This window comes from Haemorhous mexicanus, chromosome 4, assembly GCF_027477595.1.
Source record: "Haemorhous mexicanus isolate bHaeMex1 chromosome 4, bHaeMex1.pri, whole genome shotgun sequence".
In the NCBI taxonomy this organism is placed as follows: domain Eukaryota; kingdom Metazoa; phylum Chordata; class Aves; order Passeriformes; family Fringillidae; genus Haemorhous; species Haemorhous mexicanus.
Genome location: NC_082344.1, coordinates 28209050 through 28224436, shown reverse-complemented (window position 1 = coordinate 28224436; position 15387 = coordinate 28209050). Strand labels below are relative to the sequence as shown.

Genomic DNA, 15387 nt, shown 5'->3' with positions numbered 1-15387 from the left:
GGTGCCAAGAATTTGGGCTTTCTCACAGGCTCTTTTATATTACACTCTCAGCTTGTCCACTATTATTATAAAGAATCATCACAGCTACAAGCTCCAGTTGAAGGTCTCATTGAGATATATTTGCTTTACACCACCACTGGACATGAATTCATTCGTAGCAGGGATGAGAAAGCAACTTGTATGCGATCACCAGTACTACCTCTGTCTTGCAGCACTCCCACATTCCAAGGCAAGATGACACCACTAATACGACTTTGTAACACTTTCATCTCGTGTGGAGTCCAAAATCACACAGCTATGAGAAAGCAGCAAAGCAACACTCTTTTTCTAAGCTACATGTATAGAGAAGAAAGTACTAATAAATGTAAAAGGCTCTCGTCTACAGACAAAAAAAAAAAAAGAAAAAAAACCCCACCAAAACTGTTGAGTCTGTATGTGTTCTTTTGATAAAATGCATCTCTAAATTTGAAGATTTGACCAAATATCCCAGCAGCTTTACACAAGATTTGGCAATTACAGAGCCTGAAAGCTGCAGCAGATAAAAAAATATCAGCATTATTTTGTATTTTACTCCTCTTCTGTGAAAACTCCATTTTTATCTTCCTTGCCTGCAAACTACCAAAACCCAAGAAGTCTCTTCAGGAGACTCTTCCTGGGAAACAAAACATTCTTTTTCAGAGTAGCAGAGTACTCTGGCAGTGGGGCAGGGAAGAAACTGGATAACAGGTGTGTTATTTTGAAGTTTTTTATTCCTACCTAAATTCTAGTCAAAACTCGGTTCCAATTTGCTAGCAATTAGGACATTTAGGATACCTTTTCCTTCCCTTTGCTCTTCCCCAAGACACCATGTGGCTAGTTTTCTCCAAACTTCCAAGTCCTCAGCTGAGTGTCTATGCTGTGCCAAATAAACTGCACATACACATTTTATGCAGCTCAAAACCAGTGAGGTGACCTATCTTCCCCATTCTGCAGGAAAAAATTAAATACTATGCATAGTGCATAATGGCTAACAAGTAAAATTTCCCTACAGCATTTCTATCTCAACACAAGAAACAATAAAAACAACAACCAAGGATTGACTATGACTCCTGGTAACACAGGAAATATGTTACTATAGGCTTTATTTGGATAGGTAGACTAGCAACCAAGTATTGATTACATTTTTACCTCATCTGTCCTTTTGAAGAATATGGAGTTTCAGCAAAAAGACTGGTTTATTTCCAAAAGGGAAGGAAGGAGTAAAAGCAACACAAACAAAATGAGGCAGTCACTGGAGAATGATCTTATTGGGTCCAGCTTTCTTTATGACCACACCAGTGAAACACCCAAAATCTATATTCATGGTGCCACAATATCTGTTCATTGCAGCACGCTGCTTCAGTGGAATTATTTCCATGCTTCAGTTTGAGTAAGGGGATGTCTGGCTGATCTCTCCCAGGCTCACACTCCATCTGCTCTCTGGACAGTTCTGCTCACATTCAGCCACAGTTGTGCTATGTGTAGCTGTGTGGGTGCAGCTTTCAACCATAGCCTGGGTTGTTAGCTCAGGCTCAGAGCCACACTCATGGAAGGATATTGTTTTGGACAGCTTGAAGGGCACATGGGGTGAAATTTTATCTCCAGGCAAATAACACCATGGAGAGAGTATTATGTTAGATTAAGACCAGAGATCTGGCAGATCTAAACTCTGTTTTTCATTCATCTTGCCCCACAGGCAAAACTGTACATACATCTAGAATTTATAGATGTAAAGTCTTCCATAACAATCTTGGAAAATTACCTGTCACTCCTAGGACAAAACTCATGATGGTCTTAACTTTCTTGCTGGAAATACTAATCAATCCTATGGCTATGAATTACATATTTTTAAACTGCTACCTGTCAGTTACTGCTCAGTGCTGCCAGAATTGCAGCCCTACCCTATGAAGAACATTACAACAGAGATACACAACCACATGTATCTCATATTCAAGCCAGAAGGATGATAAGCCTATGAGTCCATGTTTGACTAAACAATCACCATGATCCACCACCACTAAAAAACTGCTTATGTAGTTTAGGGCAAATTTGAACTTAGAAGGATCTATTACATCAATTTCTCTGAATTAAGGAGACAACAATGCACACAAACAAAAATTTTGGCATTGGGGAAAAAACCCAAGAGGTTTAATTAAGCAAAAACTTTTAAATCATACAACAATCAATCAAGATAATTAAGGACCTAAAAGACTGCATTATGGAATCTCAGGAAAATTTAAGAATTGGTTTCTTTCAGTTGGCATTCAGCAGAAATCCAGTGTGCTTGTAAAGAAAGTCAGGACACATACTACTATCTAAAAAAAAAAAAAAAAAAAAAAAAAGAAAAAAAGGGCTCAGAACTAGAGTGTGCACAGAAACAATTTAAACTATAGGTGTAAAAAAAAAAAAAAAATCACACCAGTCACCTGATGCTGCTAGTGCCATTTCTCAGTGAGACTTTCAGGTTAACGTCCCAAACACGCAGCGAACTGAGCAAGGCAGTTCAAAATTTTTGTACAAAGCCCAGGCAGTAACTGGGCTTTTTCCTGCCACTGAAGTCCTGTGTGAAGTCTCATGGGGAAAAGTATGAAAGTAAAGAGAAGATACATTAAATAGATTTTTTTTTTTAATTATAGGGAGAGGGTGCTTTCTTCTATATTGATCACATTAAATAGATTTTTTTTAATTATAGGGAGAGGGTGCTTTCTTCTATATTGATCTTCTGTCAGTGTTCTTTTATTCTACACCAATTTAGATTCAGAATCAGTTCCTAGCCCTGCCAGAGCTGACTGTAAGGGAGACATATTAAATTCACTGCTGAGATTCATAGGCACAGATGGGGCCTGACATTTTAAAAGCAAAACAGAAGTTTAGTGTGTTCAAGTGCAAAGGCTTCAGGACAAGCTTGCACTTCAGTTTACACCCCAAACATCCATGAAAGATACAGAAAAGGCCCTCTCTCCTCCCCAGCAGAATCAGGGCTCTAAATTATGCTGGGAGACTATAAGCAACACAGCTAAGGACAGAAAATAATCACATCCTTCAAACTCAAACCAATTGAATATATTAGAAGGCAGATATTATCTAACCAGAGGACAGCTGTGGACCGAAAAAAGGAAGACTATGATAGACTCATCAAATGAATTCTCACATCATAATGGTACAAATAAATAACATCTGGCCACCCACATCTGATTTTTGTGGAATAAAAACGTTTTCCTTCCAAATACTTTCCCCAGAAAGAATGGTGTTCATATCTCTTTTAATGCTTCTTTTATGTTCTGTGACAGCATTCAATATTTGTACAGACAAACCAAGGATCCTCAATATTGGATTAAGGGATTACGTGCAGTGGGTTCTGCAGCCATTTTCATTTTCTCACTCCTATCATACCAGAATTTGCCAAGCTGAAGTGGGCCGGAGGCAAGTTCAATTTCCATCTCTGCTCAAGGGAGCGATTAAATTTAGCTGATGCTGAGAAAAGGAAATTCAGTGTGATGAACATGGCAAGACTTGACTTGCAAGCCTGTGAGACAGGATTAGTACCACAAGCAAAGCAGAGCTACTAAAACACCAGCAGAAAATACAGGGACTTACACTTAAAAATGGCAGGGCAAAGTAAGAAGGAAATAGAGATTTATTCTCTTAAAAAAAAAAAAAGAAAAGCAAGCCCCAAATACTATCAGCCCAGGACTTAGGCACATTAAACTCAATTCTGTATTTCAACACCAAAGAGCATTCTAGTAAAATTTTAGTTTCGTGAGAATCCCCTTTAATTTTGGGACAGTTTGGAATACAATTTGAGGTTTAGATTGTGTAGCTTATATGCATCTTTTAACAGAACTGAAATGGAAACCTAAGTGATTTCCACTAGTATTTGGAGCTGATTCAAGTTTTACAGGATTTTTTTTTATTCCTGGCAATAAGACATTAAATAGCTGCCTCTGTTAGGAAGCGCTATTCAAACATTTGCTTGTAGCAAACTGGAATAACCTTTCCTATAAACTGAAACTTTCCCACCAACTGAAACAGCAGGCATCTCTTCCCTCATGGAGATCAATGAACACTTCAAAATTAATCACTGCACAAAAAGGACAATTTCTACTCATACAGCCAAGTGAACACCTTATTTTGGAGTTATATATTAGTCCAATTCCAATTTTTTTTTTTTTTGTAACTTGCTTAGAGTCAACTGAAAGCACCACCTTGTCGAGACTGACAAAAAAATGTATTGACACAGCAAAACTATGTCTAAAAATTTTCATTATTTTTACTATTCAGAAAGAGCATGGTGTCATCTTAAAAACATAATGTTATCCCTCTTGTCAGAATGAAGGATTAGAATGTATTTTCCAAGAGTGAAGCAAACTTATGGAAAGAAAGGGGGTTTTTTTAAGCCCTGCTTTTCCTCAAGAAGGAAAACACAAAGGTATTTTGGGATTCTCTTAGCTTTTTTCTTTTTTATGAAAACAAGCAGATCCTCTCGAGCTGAAGCCTGTTAACTTGAATAAAAGCTAAGGAATAAAAACAGGTCCAAATTTATTTAATTCAATTTTCATTAACTGTTGATTTTGAATCAGTTCCAAACTTCTCAGTTTTGAATTAGGAAAAAATATAATAATATAAAAATATTATATAATATATAACTATATTTTAATTAAGCTGAACTACTTATAACAACTATGTCAGACACCAGCATATTAATATCAACAAAATAACCCTGTTCATCACAAACTGCACAGAACCATTTCTATTTAAAATCAGATAAATTTGATGAATTACCATCCACAATATGTGTGTGGATTTGTGTGTGCTTTAAAGAAAGACCAAATCCACAACTAATTTACTAGTTTACTGGTTTAATAATTTTAATAGTAAAACTGTATTACTGCATGGCCCACCTGCTCTAAGCAGCATTACATTTTGTCTTTTCATTTATTCATTTTTGCAAGTTCACTTGGTATGGGAAAAAACAATTAGCAGAGAAAAGAGTTCAGTCCAGCTGCACCTTCCAGATGGTTAATGTTAATATCAGCATATTGATACTACCTGCTCTTCACTTAAGACTCAAGAATTAGACTTGAAGATGCTTGAAACATTGACCATCAATCAACCATAAATCAATTCTTGCTACCATTCTGAGAATCTTGCACTCAAGATTAAAGCCATTTCACCTGAAACTAACAGACAGGTAACAGAAATTATATATATCAAATCTAAAATAACTTTTACAACAGGAGCTGAGTATATTAGAATATCTGTAGTCTAAGTTGTATTAAGAGTGTTCCTGCCATAATTACACAATCTCAATGCAAGAAAATGCCCCACACCAACACAGGTACCAGCTGCCCCAGCACCTGTTGTAAAAATGAATTCCTACCTTCTACAGGCAAGATGTGGGCTGGTGTTCCCATCTGCATGCACACTACCATCAAAAAATAAAGCAAATACACCTGTAATCACAAGACAAAGCTACTTAATGACAAAAGGATAAGACCTCCTTGATTTTGCATACAGAGTCATCTGACAAATAATGTTTGTTCTTGCAGCTCCCCAAAAGCTACAGAGTTTTCCTAACTGCCCTCTATATGAAGTTCAGAAGTACATCTCTAAAGAAAAGTCTCTAATTTCTGCAATTCATCTTGTTGGAAAAGAACACAATATTTCAATACTGAATTCTTTAGTTACAAACAGCACCATCAGTCAGATCTTACACTCCTTATTTTGTCTCACCGGTGTCTCATCAGATGGCATCTAGATTATATGCCATAAATATATAAATCCCAAGTAATATAAGAAAATCTCCTTCCACTTTTCCCAGGAGGTTGAGTGAACTGTCCACTGGTGAGGTTTTTACAGCATAAACATTTGTGACACCAAACCAGAGAGCAAGTAAATGCTGCCCTGGTGCACGATATTTACAAAAAGGTACAGGACAGAAAACATTCATTTAGTTTCAGATTTGCTTTCAAGTTCCAAAACTCATTCAGTCACAGTAGAATCAGACCACACTTTTAAATCTAGAACTAGTGCTAATCCTCTACAAGGCTTCACTCTCTTTGGGGATTCAAATCTCCCACAAAAATAAGGCATACGATTTGGTAGCCCAGCTACTCCTTCACATTAAGCAAATGGGAAGTGCCCAATTTCAGAGAAACACAAAACAGTGATGACAATGAAGTCAAGGGAGGCAACTGTAAGGGCAAACATTCTAACTGGCTAAAAATCTAGACTAAATAAAAACTAAAATAAAGGCTAACATAAAATCCATCACAAGTAAACATTTTCACACATAGCTATTCCCAGTTATATTTACTTCTGTGTATATTAAATGACGATTTAACACTTCCAGGCAGCTGATTTGTGGGGTTTGAGTTTTGGGAATAAAATTACTTATTTACTATTCATTTGTTAAAATATTTTCCACTCTTTCCCTAAAGGTATTAGCAGAAAAATCTTTAAAGATTGTCCTTTCAAAGGCCCTTCCTCATAGATGAGATGTAAATGCTCCATTAGGACAAGTATTTGAGACACAGAAACTAATGAGCTATTATTTAATTTCATCCTAAGTGTCAGAAGCCTAAAGCAAAAAGGCTTAATTAAGATGATGTGTGCCCCAAGTTTTCTCCCAGGAAACAGGTGAATCACAGCAGATTCCCTTCACTGCCAGATACATGCACAGAATTATCTGAACACATTTGTTATCAATATATGAATGGCATGACATCTCCTGCTGTTAATTCAGATTGATTACTTGTTAAACACATTTAATTGAGGCAGAAGGGAGCTTAACTGATGTTCACATAAATATATTTTAAATAATGGAGAAAAAGTGCTTGTGGCATTTAAAGAGATTGAAGGTCTGTTTGATCAGATCTTATAAGTTTTCAGATGCAACACATGAAATAACCATAAGAAAACTAATGTTTCCTTTTTATCCTCTACTGTTGTGTACCTCCTGATTTAACAGACTTCAAGGTTTGAATAATATAAACTAGATATGGTAGACCCTTTATTGTTTCTGACAAGAAATAAATTATATTCCTTCATCAAGCAATGACTGCCTCTAAACCCTATTCCTTCACTCTAAGGCTGCTCACAGAAACAGATGCATTACTAGACAAAACTTATGCTCCTGAAAATACATTACACCTAACTAGAGAAATGTTTTCAGTAACTTTTACGTCCTGTGTTCATCATCCTTCCGTTAAATCTCAGAACCAGAAGGGATCTAGCCAGTTGAAACTGAAAGACTGCAAACATTCAGTGAGAGTCAAACCAGGTCTTTTTCAATTTTTGTAAACTCACCATGATTTTGCCTTGATCCTTCTGGGAAACCGACCAGAAAAGTCTCAGCTTCCTCTCTGGTAACTGTTGTTCATGCAAAAAGCTCTGATTCAAGGAATCCCTTTTAGGAACACAGCTATTGTCACCACAACCCCATAATCTTTCAGTAATGTCACATCTACAAGTAAAAGAACTATTGCCTTTATCTGCTGACTTTTAGGCATAGTGTTTCAATATCTTTGGAATATTATTAGTCAAATCTGTTTGTCCTTCCTGAGACTTAATCAACTTTTTGATTAGAAAAAACATGCATCACTTTGCCATGTTAGTCTTATCTGCTCATCTCAAAACACTCTTGATCCTTCACTTTAGAATTAAAATCGGTCAAGAAAGTTGGAAGGGAAAAAGACAGCAAGACAGTATTAAGAATACTACAGATAACACAGGAGATTTTCATCTACCAATGGGATGCAGTTTTATGGATTGCAATAGAGCTGTTCTGATTCAAACCTGTTGAAAATAGCCTTCAAAGTACAATTGTACCCATTCAGAAATTATTATGACTATTTCTCTTCCTCCCCCCGTCTTTGACCAAAATAAAATGTATAAATTAATTTCAGTTACAAATGGGGCTTATTTAAACACAGTTTCTTCAAACAGTGACACATTTGGTGGTTTTTTGCTAAAAAATGCCCGTTTCTTTTCCCCATAATTCAGGCAGTAATTTCTGTATAACTAAACTAGAATTAAAATAAGCAAGCTTTCTGAATGATGTTTCTGTTAAAACTGGACCAAAAATCTCAAATCAGGGCAAAAGGTAATTTGTGACCTTATTGCAGGAAGAGATGAGAGAGGACAAACTCCACAACAGAGTAACCAAGTTCCCCCTAGCAGGAAATTAAAAATTAAACTTCCATTCCTCTCCCCACACACCCCAGGTGAATAGAGCTCATAGACCATAAGTTATGAGCTCAGACTCACTCAAGGGCAAGTTCCACAGTCAGGAAGAGGAGATGGAATAGAAGATAGTTATTGGTAAATGAATTTATAGCTCATGCTGAGAGGAAATGAACAGCCTACCACATGCAGATGGAAAATACATCTAGATCAAGAGAGGCAGCTTTCAAGAAATGCCTAGGACCACAAAGGAAAAGGGGAGCAGGTAAGGCTTGGGAAAAAAATACAACTTCTGGAAAAGACCCAGTGTAATTTCAGAAACTACACTGTTTCCCAATAATAAGATACACAGCAATTTTGGCATTACTGTGTCTTGATTCTTTTTGTATTTGGATTTCTATGTTTCTCACAACCAGAAACCTGTAAAAATGTTAGGATTAAGAGATATAAAATTCAAAGTACTAATACTAGTATTTAGAAGCCTTTTTCCCATTTTTGTTGTGCTTCAGTATTAAGCAAAGGAAGAAAAAAGCAACATGAACTATACAATTTAAAAGTGGACCTGATTTTTTTTTTTAAGCAAAATGTCATAATAATCCAATTTTATTACTGCTTGGTTATCAAATGTTAACTTTCTGATCACAAAATCATTTCATACACAGATTGAAAGGCTGATTAAGAATACATGGCAAGAATTGCTCAATATACAGCAATCAATACAAAATCTATACCTCATTCAAATAAATTTCAAACTCTGGATTACATATTAAAAGAAGCTTTGAGTCTCTAAGCTCTCAGGCTGAAGAAGTGCCTTTTAAAACGGGTCAAGCATTCACAAACCTGGTAACGAAACCACCTGCACACTATTTTCATCCCTACAGAAAGAAGAATATTAATACAATGTATCTTCAGGCACTGGGTAAAATAATTCAGTGTCATATGGTGCATAATTAAACCTGTTAACTCAGAATTCCACGGCCATTATATTCTTTTGAATACAAATAACAAAATGTGTAAACCTATTCCCAAAGGTTTTGATGCTTGTCTTAAAGCAGCACCTCACAACACTCAGTAGTATTTATTAATAATTATCTCAACCCCAAGCACCAATTACCATGAGCTGTCAAGAAGAGTGGAAATGCAACACAGGTAGCAGGCATGTTGAGACTGCTGCAAGTTTTCCTGTTATGATTTGTTTTCATCTGTAAATACACCACCTTATAAGTAAGAGGCTTAGCTTTCTTCTTTTAAACTCAAAGCATCATTCTTATTAATTCGCACTTATCTGTGCAAAAAGTTGGGGTATTTTTTTAATTGCATGAGCTTCATATGTCCTTCTGTGAAATATCATAAATGAAAAAAACCATAATGCAGATTCCTTTCAGACAAGATTTTTTAGCCATAGTTATCTCTCTGAGATAACTAAATAAATCTACAAGGCAGTTTGGCCCTCTGAATGAAAACATGGTCACTTCAGGAAACAAACCACTGCAGGACTAACAGACACTACTTGGATCTAAATTCCTCACAGAGAAGTATAAGCTCTATTGTGAATTATTTTATTGCCTGGACTTTTTGCTCCCCATGTTTTCTCCTTACAGTTATGACTGCATCCTGGAAAACCACTGCTGGCTATCAAGGATTAGCACTCATTCTTTTCATCTTTTCACTGATGGTACTGGAATCTCATAAGAGATCACTCACACCAGTAGACCAAGGTCATGGTTTTGCTTTATCAAAGATGAAAAGAACACTAATCTAGAAAATATTAATAAGCTTTAACTATTAAGCTAGGAAAAGGATAGCAGAATTTTTTAGTGTACCCAAGTCCCCTCTGACAGATCCAGTTCCCTTATTTAGATGAAAGGAATATGGCTTGAGTCTCAGCCTGGAGGGAGCTGAATTCAGGTCTCTCCCCGAGTGAGCTCCACCAAGGCAAAAAAAGGGTTTGTGCCCCAGCACCGGTTCTGCAGAAAACAAGCCCTACTCCTTTCTTTGGACAGTAAAGGAAAAGGCAGAAAGTTGCCTTCTCCTTCAATAGAAGATCAATAAATTAGGAGTCTGAAACAGATGATTGTGATCCCTTTCTGTTATAGGAAAGGTGACTAAAGCCTGAAGAGATGCATAATTTACAGCATATGATGACAGAATTTCACAATCATTCACTTCAGCAATCCTTGCTCAATGCATGGATTGTAATGTCTTTTTAAATTCCAAACATTTTACCCCATGCATGTTTATTCCAAGCATCAGAGTTCTCAGTCTCACTCCAGACAGCTATAAGTGAAATGTCATAGCCCCAAAGTTTTACATACTTAATGGCACATTTTCCAATGCTCTTATATTTTTCTTACCTAGAAACAATGTTTTTTCATATTTTGACAAAGAAATGCAAAAAAAAATTATGGTTTAATATGAATGCTTTGAACACTTATTAACACTGGCAGCTAAAGCAGCTGTTTTCATCAACAAGGCATAGATGGAAACAAGTTTCAAATGCAGGTAAGCAAGACAGTGTTTAGAATGGTTCTATAAATATTTTGCAAGAAAGACAGACTAATAGAATCTGCAGTGCTACCTAAATTGACACTGTATTTTCTATGGAAAACATATTTATATGTAAAACAGGATGGAAAGTCAAGACATTGCAAAGTTCTTAATATAAAGTAAGGAGAAACATCTCTGATTCACTTCATAGGTACTCCTGTTTACTTCCCCTAAATATAGTACTTTGCTGATGCAAATTTTTGCTTTGTTTATCTTGTGCTTTTCATAGAGGAGAAAAAGGACATGGTGACTAAACAACTAACTGAAAATAAAAGCTCTACCCAACATAATAAAAAGGAAAAAAAAGAAGAAAACAAAAGCAGTTCTCAAGTGAGAATGTTTGTTACTAGGAGAAGATTGTTTACAGGAAGTTCTACAAGTCTGGAAAAAAGAAAATGGGACAAATTGTCCGCAACAATGGATATTGATCATAGACATGAAATGTACAATGAAAGAGTGTTTGAATTTGTAAAAATTATTTCCAGATAAAATGACTGATCTAATGGCATTTCATGAAAGCCCAAGGATAAGGATGGATTTCTTTTTAATGGAAATCAAAGTCAAAGTTATAGGCTTATTTCCCCTTTACACTTTGAGTATTATTTCCAATAAAGAATGCAATTGCATTATTAACTCGTGAATACAATTTAAACACACTATTTTGAGTATACTGCTATCCTCAAACATGTCCATTATTACACATTACACAGTCAAAACACCGTAATATAGGACAACTTGACTGGGTGTTATTGAAAAGCAACATGGCCTGAAAAGTTGAATTTTTTAAAAGTCATATTCAGTAGCATGAATTTCATGACAAAACTGCAATATGAAAATGGATTTTAGAGTAGAATGTCATATTCACGGAGTCTAACATAGCAAGGTCCTCCTGCAAAGAATTAGGTTGAACTTACATATATGACTAACGCTAGTGAAATACTTAAACCTCTTCTAACTAGCCCTAACTTCCACAAAACCCCATAGCCATTTATTTCCAATTTCTAATGGAAACAATTCCATCTACACTTCTGAAGGATTTTGGTTTTGGAATATTTATTTTGTAATCATTTGATAAATAGCGAAGAATATGCTTCTCTCCTCCTAAATATTTGAAAGCAGAAAGTGTCAGGTTCTCTATTTCCACACGATTTAGATAGTTTTTGGTAAATTACTGCTGAATCATTATACCCTCTTCTATACCACTGCTGCAGACTAGAGGGCTTACCATAGTAGGGGGGGAACTGAAAGAATCCATTCTTTCTACAATGAAAGTGCAGTGACACACACAGCTAGGGAAAACCAAAATAAGGAATGCATTTTTTAATCATCTTGAAGTATTTGCACCTGCTCAGCTTCATGTAAGAATAAAACCTTTATACATAATCACTGTAAATTGAACACAGTATCTAATAAATATAAAAGATGACTCAGAAATACAGCAAAAGTTTCAGATCTGCAAAGCAAAAAGTGAACCTCCCTTCCAGTAATGACAATAAATCATTGCTCCATTGTAACTGTTATTTAATTGACTCTTCACTGAAACAAAATCGCCAAGGATTTCCACAATGAACAAAACCTCCTGTTCCCTAACCTGTGCCCCCAAAAAGGAGAAACTCACATGCACAGCAAGGAGAAAACAAGCCTGCTATGGTTTCACAAGTCTTTGAGCAAAGGAGGTTATTTGAAGCTAATTCCACCACACTACTGCTGCAGCAAAGATCCTAAACTGCCACAGTCTGGTTTTGCACTGCTGCAACACAATGATCTTTAGGATCTATACCCAGCTGGTTCCTCAGAGCAGTATCCTCAACATGCACCACAGGTTCAGTTGATGAGAACAGTGCTACAACACACAATTATGCATAGTCAGGACTTTCTGAGGGAAGGCCCCATCCCACCAAGACTTTCAGATTTCTCTGCATACCAGTTGACAAAACCATGTAGCAGAAGCTGAGCTGGCCCTATGTGGATCCAAACCAGGCCCATTTGAACCCTGTATGACATCTGTAACATGCTAGCAAGAATCACTCTGCCTTTCTTCCCACCCCAGAATGTGTCACACAATTCCAAAACCTGCAGTTGTGATCTAAGACACTTGTAGGAAATGGACAGCTCTGAGCACCAGCACAAAGCACCTCAGCTGGCAGCAGTTAAACTCAGCATTTACTGAAAATTTTGATGCACAACTGCCACACCCTCTTTGCCAAAAAATTCAGTTTTCTCCTCTTAAGTATCAAAACCTACCATGCTCTGATAGTACCAGCAGGTAAGAAATGATACATCAATGAAAATTATTTTAAATTAGACATACAGCATTCCATAAGGCACTAATCATGCTGTCCCATGCAATTTTTAGCCAGTTATACAGTGACCAAAGCCAGAGAAATCCCATCACCTTCAACAATAGAAATCCCATACCCAAAGACATGACATTCCAGAGCCTAAAAAACTAATCAGCTTCAATTTCCTGAACTTCTAACAAAAAATCCTCACCATATTGCTGTAATAACATAGTTTGAACAGAAGTTTACTTTACAACAAAGCTTTAGAACTCAGATTACCAGGTGACAAAAAATTTTTCCCCCTTGAAACTTTACGGGTCCATGCCAATGCTGCTGCCACTGCAACACCACCTGTAACTCGTGGTGATTTTCTGAACTCAGGGAATGTAAAATACAGAATTGCCACATCAGGATGCAAAGTCACACTCTGCATTAACCACAGGAACTCTCCACCGTAAATCAGAATTAAACCCAGTTTGTCTCCCAGCATATATCCTCACCTATGTTGAAACATGAAAATGAAATGACAAAGGACCCAATCTCACTTTCACAGAAGTCAACAGCAAAGCTCCTGCTGACTTCAATAAGAGGAAAAGCCAGCACTAGATCTCCAAAAAATCATTATTATTTCCTTCAGAGCACCAAATGCATTTCCTATCAGTCCCGTGCAGAAGGATGATGGTCTCTCAGCTTTCCAATAATATTGAAAAACTCTCATAGAGAAAAGCATCTCAGACTGCCAGTGCTAATTTAATATCTATGACCACCTGAGGAATACAGTTTGACTTCAGCATACAGCCCAAAGAAAATGAAAGAATCAATCTCCCTATGAGAAAAAAAAAAGACACATGCCTTCAGTAATGACTCAATGAAAACTTCAGAACCAACAGAAAAAAGTCTGCCATATTTTAAGGAGAACTTGTATGAGTATCTCTTCCTCTCTGCACCAGAAACAGTTAAGATTCAGGGAATAATATTTACTTTTATATATACAAGAACTTCCTTAGATATTTAGCAGGAAATTACTATCCTAAGTGACAAAGAAAGAACTTTGACTCAATGGAAAACTATGAATAAGAGATTAAAAAGTAATTATGTAGTTAGTAGACTTTTAACAAGAACTAAAAAGTAGCAAGACAAAATCTGTACTTTTCAAGTACTTTTCCTGTTGAAGTCATTTGGAAGCAGTCAGAAAAAGCATAAGAATTTAATCCATAAACACAGTGTAAAGGAAAAGTTGAAGATAATCTTCAGACTCTCTAGAACTGGAATCTTGACCACAGCATGCAGTTTGAAACCTATGCCACAGGAAATCCAACAAGAACCTACTAATTATGCCCTCCTCTTAAGAGAGCTGCCAGCACACCTGCTACTACTTGATGGAACAAGCTCTGAGGAGAAAGCAACAGCAGCTGCTTCCTCTTATATAGGCTAGAATTAAGTTAAATTTTCCTTGCCTGCTACACAGGAGAGACCAGCTTCACCTCATTAGCTACAGGTGCTACTTACTAGTCTGGAGAAGAAGGCATTCTTCTAGGAAGACACACGTGGGAATCTGGGTTTTCCAATTCAATGCTTGTTTGCAAAGAAATCAATAGAGCATAGAAGGAGTATCAGCTGAAAAGGGATGCTTTCTTCATGTTGCCTGTTATTCCCTTCCCAGTGCTAAATTCACATGCTCAAAATTCACAAATGAACCTGTATAGAGATGCAACAGCTGTCTAGTTCTATGTGCAACATTTTTTTGGATCTCCATTTCAAAGCCAGTAACAGGTAGTTCAGTTAAAAAAAAAAAAAAAAAAAGCTACTGAAAAGCAGAATTTATTCCACTGGACAAGAAACAATGGCTACCCAGCCACAGCAGAGGCAATACAAACCTTCTTTGGAAAAGGAAAACATTAATACTTTAGTTACTGTACTGCTAATTAACCCATGCTACTAACAATGATCAGAGTATGATTATGCTGCAGTATTGCACATATCCATTTCCTACTTTTCTTTATCAACAAAAGACCACCATAGCACCTTGGTGAAACATCCTTGTGCACTGATGAGTTACTTGTCCTGAGCCCTTGCACATTTCACAGTTGTCCAAACTTAAACAACTGCAATATAGGTGGCCCCAGTTTTCTTTCTTTGCTAAATAAAATTGAAAAGACGAAGCACTTGGCCTTTCTTGAGCAGCTACTTCACTCAACACACAAGCAGAAAGGTAACTTAGTTCATACAGTTTTACTAGAATTGAATTACTAAACAAGTTTTCCCTCCAAATATGAGATACAGAAATCAAATAAAAAGGAATCCACGAGTAATTTGCAAGTACTGTATCGCCCTCTGCAGTCAATGGGCAAGTTCT

The 15387-nt window shown here is 36.6% G+C and overlaps 1 long non-coding RNA gene across 1 annotated transcript in view; it reads right to left on the bottom strand.

Annotated features, from left to right (window-relative positions):
- Nucleotides 1–15387, bottom strand: part of LOC132326255 (uncharacterized) — a 105426-nt gene that overhangs the window by 70085 nt on the left and 19954 nt on the right. The window contains exon 2 of the long non-coding RNA XR_009486180.1: nucleotides 5399–5471. This is a non-coding gene — a long non-coding RNA (uncharacterized LOC132326255). The remainder of the gene's footprint in view (nucleotides 1–5398; nucleotides 5472–15387) is intronic.